The sequence below is a fragment of the Dasypus novemcinctus genome, chromosome 7 (assembly GCF_030445035.2).
Source record: "Dasypus novemcinctus isolate mDasNov1 chromosome 7, mDasNov1.1.hap2, whole genome shotgun sequence".
NCBI lineage: Eukaryota > Metazoa > Chordata > Mammalia > Cingulata > Dasypodidae > Dasypus > Dasypus novemcinctus.
In genome coordinates, this window is record NC_080679.1 from 74,484,456 (window position 1) to 74,492,172 (window position 7,717).

At 45.2% G+C, this 7,717-nt stretch overlaps 1 long non-coding RNA gene across 1 annotated transcript; it reads left to right on the plus strand.

The window, feature by feature from the left end:
* Positions 1–3,792: 3,792 nt before the first annotated feature.
* LOC131279192 (uncharacterized) lies at positions 3,793–7,291 on the plus strand. The gene is made up of 3 exons (XR_009186562.2): positions 3,793–4,113; positions 5,048–5,141; positions 7,072–7,291. It is a non-coding gene; the product is annotated as an uncharacterized lncRNA (long non-coding RNA).
* The last annotated feature ends 426 nt before the right edge of the window (positions 7,292–7,717 follow it).

The following is a 7,717-nucleotide window of genomic DNA, read 5'->3' on the forward strand; positions in this document are numbered from 1 at the left end:
CTCTCCCTGAAAGCTCTTGCGGAGAAAGAATCCTTCCTTGCCCCTTCCTAGCTTCTGGTGGTGGCTGATAATCCTTGGTGTTCCTTGGATTGGATGTAGCAGCCCAACTCCAATTTCTCCCTCCCCATCTTAACATGGTCTTCTCCCCTCTGTGTCTCTTCTCTTCTTATAAGAACACCAGGCATATTGAATTAGGGCCCACCTGTCTTCAGCATGACCTCATCTTAACTTGATTAGATCTGCAAAGTCTTTATTTCTAAGTAAGGTTATATTCACAGGTATCAGGGTTTAAGACTTCAATATAGCTTTTTAGGGGACACAATTCAACCCATAAACCCCTTTTACAGCTGAAGAAACTAGAACAAAAAGAGAAACTTCACCAAGGTCTGACATCTAAGAGGAGAACTAGGGTCCATATTAGGTTTTTCTGACTTCAAACACTTGAATTTCATGTTGTCTCCTGTTAAAGCAGAAGTCAGTTTGTTTTCAGCTTAGCCTATCTTACATTCTTATGTAGAAATACACATATTCTTAATCATTTGCTTCTTTTTCTGGCAGGGGAATGGTTGGAGAACTTTGATTTCGGCTGGAAGAAAAATACAGTTAGCCTCCAAATTTATTTCATGTAGAACACGTAAAAATTTTCATATTTATTTGTCTATTTGAGCCACACTCTTAATATGGAAGCTTATGTAGAAAAAATATATTTACCAGTAAGGAAATTTTCTGAGTAGAGGCAATGTAGAACTTTTCTCCTTTTTCCCCAAGAGGGCAATCACTGCCCAGGTGATGCATTTTGCTTTGCCCAGAATAATCACTCACTATTTGATGATTGTTGTTTTGCTTTGCTTGTGCATGAGCCTCAGTATTTGCACACCAGGTTTTATAGATCCGTTTTTGTTTAGCCTCTGGGAAGTCTTATTCAACTCTCCCATTGAAATCTCCAAATTCTTCTGATTCTTTCAATGTTTGATGAGGAAATCAGTCCCAAGCAAGTCATTGTAAGCAGAGAGAAGCGGTCAAGGTTGGTCTAAATTTCTATTTCTCTATAGGTATTTTAGAAATGTGAAATAACTTAAAATCATCTCTATGAATCCATTTTAAATGAGTGCTGCTTTCCTCTTTTTAAAAAAAAAAAACACAAAAAACAAAAATGATTGCTTCAAATGCTAAAGAGGATGCAACATATTTTATATTTTATTTCATTTGGTCCTTTTCTTTCACACCTTACTCCAGAAATTGGAATATTTAACGTTGGTATAGTTGCCAGTTTTTGTAAAACATCATCTTCAACATTTACTAAATAAACAGAAAATAAAAAGCCTGACTTCAATGCATAGTGTAGTGGTTTAGAGCTAGGTACCCCAGGAAATTATGCTCTTACATTTAATCCTTCTCTGTGGGGGTGAACCCATTGTAGGTAGGACCTTTGGATACGGCTACTTCCGTTACATTGTGGCCCACCTCAGTTAGGATGGGTCTTAAACCTTCTACTGGAGTCCTTTATAAACAATGAATTCAGACATGAGAGAGAAAGCTACAGATAGAGCAGCCAGAAGCTGAAATCAGTGGAACCCGGGAGGGAATGGAGAGACCAGGAGACACTGCCATGTGCCTGGCCATGTGACAGAGGAGCCAGGGATCACTGGCAGCCAGTCCCAAAATGCCACAGCCTTTGGGGAGAAAGCATAACCTTGATGATGCCTTGTTTTGGACATTCTATTTAGCCTCAGACCCATAAGTTATTATTCTATTCCTATTTTTTAAGTCTACCCATTTCCTGGTATTTACTTAAGCAGCTGAGGAAACTAAAACACCTACTCTAAAAAAGCTAAAGTAGGTACAACCCTAGGTACTGGCTCTCCTGAAGGCTATGGAGATCCACAGGGTATATGGTCTTGGAAGCTGAATTTGGAGTTCTGTGCCATGGCAGAAGGCCCTACTTTGGAATTCATGCTCCTGAGTGTGATGAAACTGGACTCAGATGTGACTTTTCTACACATGTCTCTTCTGTCACTTTTTTTAAAGATTTATTGTATTTATTTCTCTCCCCTTCCCCGCCCCCCCAGTTGTCTGTTCTTTGTGTCCATTTGCTGCATGCTCTTCTTTGTCGACTTCTGTTGGTATCAGTGGCATGGGAATCTGTGTTTCTTTTTGTTGCGCCATCTTGTTGTGTCAGCTCTTCATGTGTGCGGTGCCATTCCTGGGCAAGCTGCACTCTCCTTTGTGCTGGGCAGCTCTCCTTACGGGGTGCATTCCTTGTGCATGGGGCTCCCCTACACGGGGGACACCCCTGCGTGGCACGGCACTCCTTGCGCGCATCAGCACTGTGCATGGTCCAGCTCCACACAGGTCAAGGAGGCCCGGGGTTTGAACCGCAGACCTCCCATGTGGTAGATGGATGCCCTATCCACTAGGCCAAGTCTACTTCCCTCTCCTGTCACTTTTACTGAACCTGTATGGTGCATACTCAGGAAACTTGAATCTCTGGACTGCCCATGTGCCTGCTGGGCCCTGAACCTCAGCAGAGAGGTGACTCCTACTCTCTGGTTTGTTGGTCTTACCCAGGTCAGCTAACAGGGAGGTGAAGATGGTCAACCACCACACCAGGGAATCAAGAGTGCCTACAACTGCAAGCAGAGGAATTGCATTCATCATCTATGTGGAAAATAAGCCCCCTCTTAATCTAGAGGCAGAGATGGCATCACCATACCAGGGTCCGCAGAATGGAGGAATAAAATATGGGCTAGAGTGGACTTACTGATATTCTACTATAAAACTATTGTGACCAGTAATAGAAGAAATTTTAGCATCGAGGTGGAGAAAGTGGCCACAGTAGTTGCTGAGGGCAGGGAGAGGGAAGTAGAGATCTGATATGGGGGCATTTTTGGGATATTGAGTTATTTTAAATGATATTTCAGGGTCAGATGCTCAACTTTATATATCCTGCCATAACCTACTGAATGTACTGGGGGAAAATGTGGACTACAGGGTAAACTATTATCTATGTAGTGCAGCAGTGCCCCAAAATGTGTTCACTGAATGCAATGAGTGTGCCACAATGATGGGGGAGGTTGTTGGTGTGGGAGGAGTGGGGTGGGGGGTGGGGAGTATACAGGAACCTCCTATATTTTTTAATGTAACATTTTTCTTGTGATGTATATATCTTCAAAAAAAATACAATTTACAAAAATGATGAGGTGGGGGTGGGGAGTGGGTTATATGGGAACCTCTTATGTTTTTTAATGTAACGTTCCTTGTGATCTATTAACTTTAATTAAAAAAACAGGAAAAAAACCAAACTATTACTGAGTTTACCTTTTTACTCAATTTGATTTAAAGCATTACTTAGATTGCTGATATTTTAATATATATATATTTACTGTAGACATTTTAAAAATACAATGAAAAGAATAAAGAAACCCTAAATAAAAAATAAATAAATAAAACACCTGCTTTAAATGCAGCAGTAGGATTTTTCTGATTTCTCTCCTCCCTTTTGTTTGGGATCCTCTTCAGGGGATGGAGGTCTTTTAATATTTGGTACTGCACCCAAACTGTGAGTGGATCAATATTGGCAAAGGAGAAGTTTGTCTTCTTCCTTCAGTCTGAAGAACATGAAATCCCAGGCCTGCTCCCACTGAATACTGAAAGAGTGGGGGGCTCTAACCCCTCACCTCAGAGGCCTTGACCTGGGAGTTCCACCCACCACCAGTGGGGGCGCCTTCTCTCCCCACCGTTTCTTAGGCTTCCATGTACCCCTGGGTGTCACGGGGAAGTCGTCCAAATGGACTAGGCCGGTGTGTCTGAACCATCTCACTGGGTGCTGAAATCTCTCCTGAGGAAGGCTAAGAGGGCAGCGAGAGGCTGCCGATCAAGCGCACTGTTCCCTGGGCACTGACGGGAGCTGCCGGAGGCCCTGAGAGCCGGCATGTCTCTTGCCTCGCCTGGCGGGGTGGTTGGTGCGTGACGGGTCCTCTGCCGGCTGCTCTCCCCCGGCTCTTCCTGCGTGGGTGTGATTAAAAAGAAAAGAAAAGCAAACAAAAACGAAAACGGAAGCTCTGTACCTATTAAGCAATGACTCCTCAGCTCCTGTGGTCCGCTACCGTCTCTGTGAGTTTGCTTATTCCTGGTATTTCAGTCATTTGTCCACTCGTGGCTGGCTCATTTCACTGCGCATAATGCTTTCAAGGCTCATCCATGTTGTAGCTATCTTGCCCTTCTTAAGGTGCCAGTTCTGATCTCCTTTTAGTCTTTTTTTTTTTTTACTCTCAAAGCATTAGTTTCTTTTTTTTTTTATTTAAAGATTTATTTTTTATTTATTTCTCCCCCCGCCCCCTCGCAAGTTGTCTGCTCTCTGTGTCCATTCGCTGTGTGTTCTCCTGTGATTGCTTCTATCCTTATCAGCTGCCCCGGGAATCTGTCTCTTTTTGTTGTGTCATATTGTTGTGTCAGCTCTCCGTGTGTGCAGCACCATTCCTGGGCAGGCTGAACTTTCTTTCGCGCTGGGCTGCTCTCCTTACGGGGTGCACGCCTTGTACGTGGGGCTCCCCTACGTGGGGATACCCCTGCGTGGCAGGGCACTCCTTGCGCGCATCAGCACTGCGCATGGGCCAGCTGCACACGGGTCAAGGAGGCCCCGGGGTTTGAACCATGGACCTCCCATGTGGTAGGCAGACGCCCTGTCCATTGGGCCAAGTCTGCTTCCCTCCTTTTAGTTTTAAAGAGACCTAGAGAGAATTCCTCTTGCTTCACACCTCCGTGAGAAGGGTGGAGACAGAGGATGTCAGCTCAGCAGAGGCTGACTCAGTGGGCATAGGAGAGCCTGGGTTTAGGTCCTGCTCTGGCTGCTCGTGCTTGCGGTCACCCAGTGAGATCTGTTCTGCTTTCTTTCTGGCGCTGTTTCATCCACAGACCCTTCCGGGCCTTGTGGGTGTCCGTCAGGGGTTACCTAACGAGTCAGAGGACACAAGCCCTCCACCACCCCCAGGGGCCACCGGTCCTGTCTCGGCAGCCTCCTCATCTATTTCTTTCTTTTATCTTGTAGACAGTTGGACTTCGGCCTCCACTCCCTCTCCTGAAGCTGTCTTCAAAGCAAGATGCATGGTTTCCATCAGCCCTCCTTCCTTGTTCTCACTGAAGTAAGTGTACTATATTTTTCACTTTTAAGGGCTTTTTAAGGGAGATGACACAGGTAGCAAATATTCAGATAGGGACACAGACTCAAGAAATAGCAGTGGAACATTATCCCGAGTGTTTTACCCTGAGGCACAAAAGGCCAGGGCTGCTTCTCTAAACCCTTCTAGGAGGTATTGTGACAATTCCCCTGGTTTTAGCCTGTGGTGTTTATTCTGTGCATCCTTCTCTGGGTTGGGTGCTGAAAGAAACTTAGATCCTGGGCACCTTTTAGGTGGTGCCACATGCAGGTGGCTGTCCCCTTTCCTGACTGTAATAGGCACACCCCGTGGAAGCACGTCCTCAGCCCCTTCTTACCAGGACCCGCAGACTCTTGGTGGTCCCTTTGGCCCTAGTCTCAGAATTCCTCCCCTGTGCCCTGGTCCTTTCCTCTCTTCCCAGTTTGGTTTACATCTAACTTAGTGACGAGCAAGAGGTTCAATCTTGTTCCATGCTTAGGTGAACAATTCCAGCTCCTTTGGCGAAGGCCTTATAACGTTTTGGGGACCCGGAGGGTCACACGAATAGCCTTTTTTGCACTGCAACCCCAAAATGGAGGAGTCGAGCCGAATGGGTAGGCGAGCGGGTTCGGCACTCACCTTGCGGAACTTGTGGTCAAGCACCCCACTCAGCAGCTGTGTGACTTTAAGAAACTTACTTAGATTCTTAAAGAGAGGTGGTAATATATCTACATGTATAGTTGTCATGAAGATTCAGTACAAAGCTTTCTGAACTGGACTGGGCCTGTGGAAGGTGCTTGATAGCAGTGATGAAACTGAGGCCGCAGAAGTCAGGTTACTTACTCAGGTCATCCAGCTGGACAGCGGAGGAGCCGAGCTCCAGACCACGGGCAGGCTGGCCCCGGCGCCCTCCCTCTCACCCAGCGCTCTCCTGGCCGCCGAGGGCAGAGGGCGCGCTGCATGGACGCAGGGTGGCCCGGCCCTGTCAGTCTCCCCTGGCCACTCCCACCTGGCCTTGTCTCTTTGCACGTCCCCTGGCTGTCCTACCAGGGTCTCCTGGCTGCAGTTCTTTCTGGCGGATCACTCTTCCTTTGTTCTCTGCTATCTGTTGCCCAGGTACATCTCTTGCCTCTCCGGGGAGTGATCTGTTAAAATATAAAAGTACATAAAATACACAGAACAATACCAATATGATTTCCACTAAGGGTCTCACACACATATGGACATACCCACTCAGGTGCAAAAGGAAGTCATTTTAGGCTTTCATCCAAAACTCAAACCAAACACACAGGGACTAATTCATTTTCAGGTTTCAAATTGTTGAGGAAACAACTTTCCAGTTTTCCGTGGCCTTGACGGTTGGGGTTTTATCCAGGTTCCTAAGGAAATGTTTTGAAATACCACAAGAAAGCCAGGGTTGGCGAGAGAACACTGGGGGAAGGGAGTGGGAAGGGAGCTTTTCTTTTTGATGCCAAACAGGAAGGACGGAGGAGCATGGAACACAGCAGGGCCTTGTTGTATTTCTGGCCCCATTGTAGAGCCTGAGGTGGTTTGGATAAGCATCAGAATGTGGGGGCGTTTCTTTAAATCGAGCTTTATTGCATAGGCAACATCTAGGAAAAATTCCATTTTGATAAATTTCAAGTGTGAACTTTTTTCTTTTCGGCTTGGAAGTTCTAGCATTTTGCTAAAAAGGCAATAGGGAAACAAGTAGGAGCGGTGATTCTGGAGGCAGAAACCCTGAGCACCTGTGGGGGGCAAGTTCCTGGACTCTTCTCAGCAGGAGTTGTTGTTGTTTTTTAAGATACTGGGGTATGGGGGTTGAACCAGGACCTCGTATGTAAAAAGCTGGCACCCAACCATTGGGCCACACTGGCTTCCTGAATTGGTTTTTCGGTTTGTTCTGCTTGTTGTTTGTTTGTTTTGTTTTTTTCAGGAGGCATTGGGAACCAAACTGGGACATTTCATGTGGAAGCTGGGAGCTCAACTGCTTGAGCCACATCCACTTCCAGGAGTTTCTTTAATGGAGGTGAGGAGGGGGGCATACTCTATAGACTGAGCTCAGCAGCCACAGCCAAAGTTCCTGCTTTCTTCTTATTACCTTGTTAGGCACCCACATCAGGAACCAGAGCCAGGTACGCTCTACTAACGTGAAATTCCTCAGATGCTTCATAATGAGCAAACCTTTAAAATACAAACTGGGCTTTCTCCATTTTAGGCGCAATTTTAGTTAAATTTAATTATTAATTAATAATTAAAGAGCATAATTATTAATACTTTTTTGATTAAATGGGAACCCATTACTATAGTGAACCTAAGGGGCAAAATGTATTGTTTATTGCTTTAAAAAAAAAGATTTTCTTTTTTAAACACAAAATAGTGTGTCATATTTGCAAAATAGGAATTAGGAGGAAGCTTTAAAAACCATATTCAATGCAGTATGTAAATATATTTTTTCATTTCTGAAGCATTTTATTATGCAAAACGTGATGGAAAATTTCAAGCATCTACACAAAGGTAGAGAGTGTAGTAAAATGCAGCCCGTTGTGCCCATCACCAGTTTCAACGCTTTTGAACTCTTG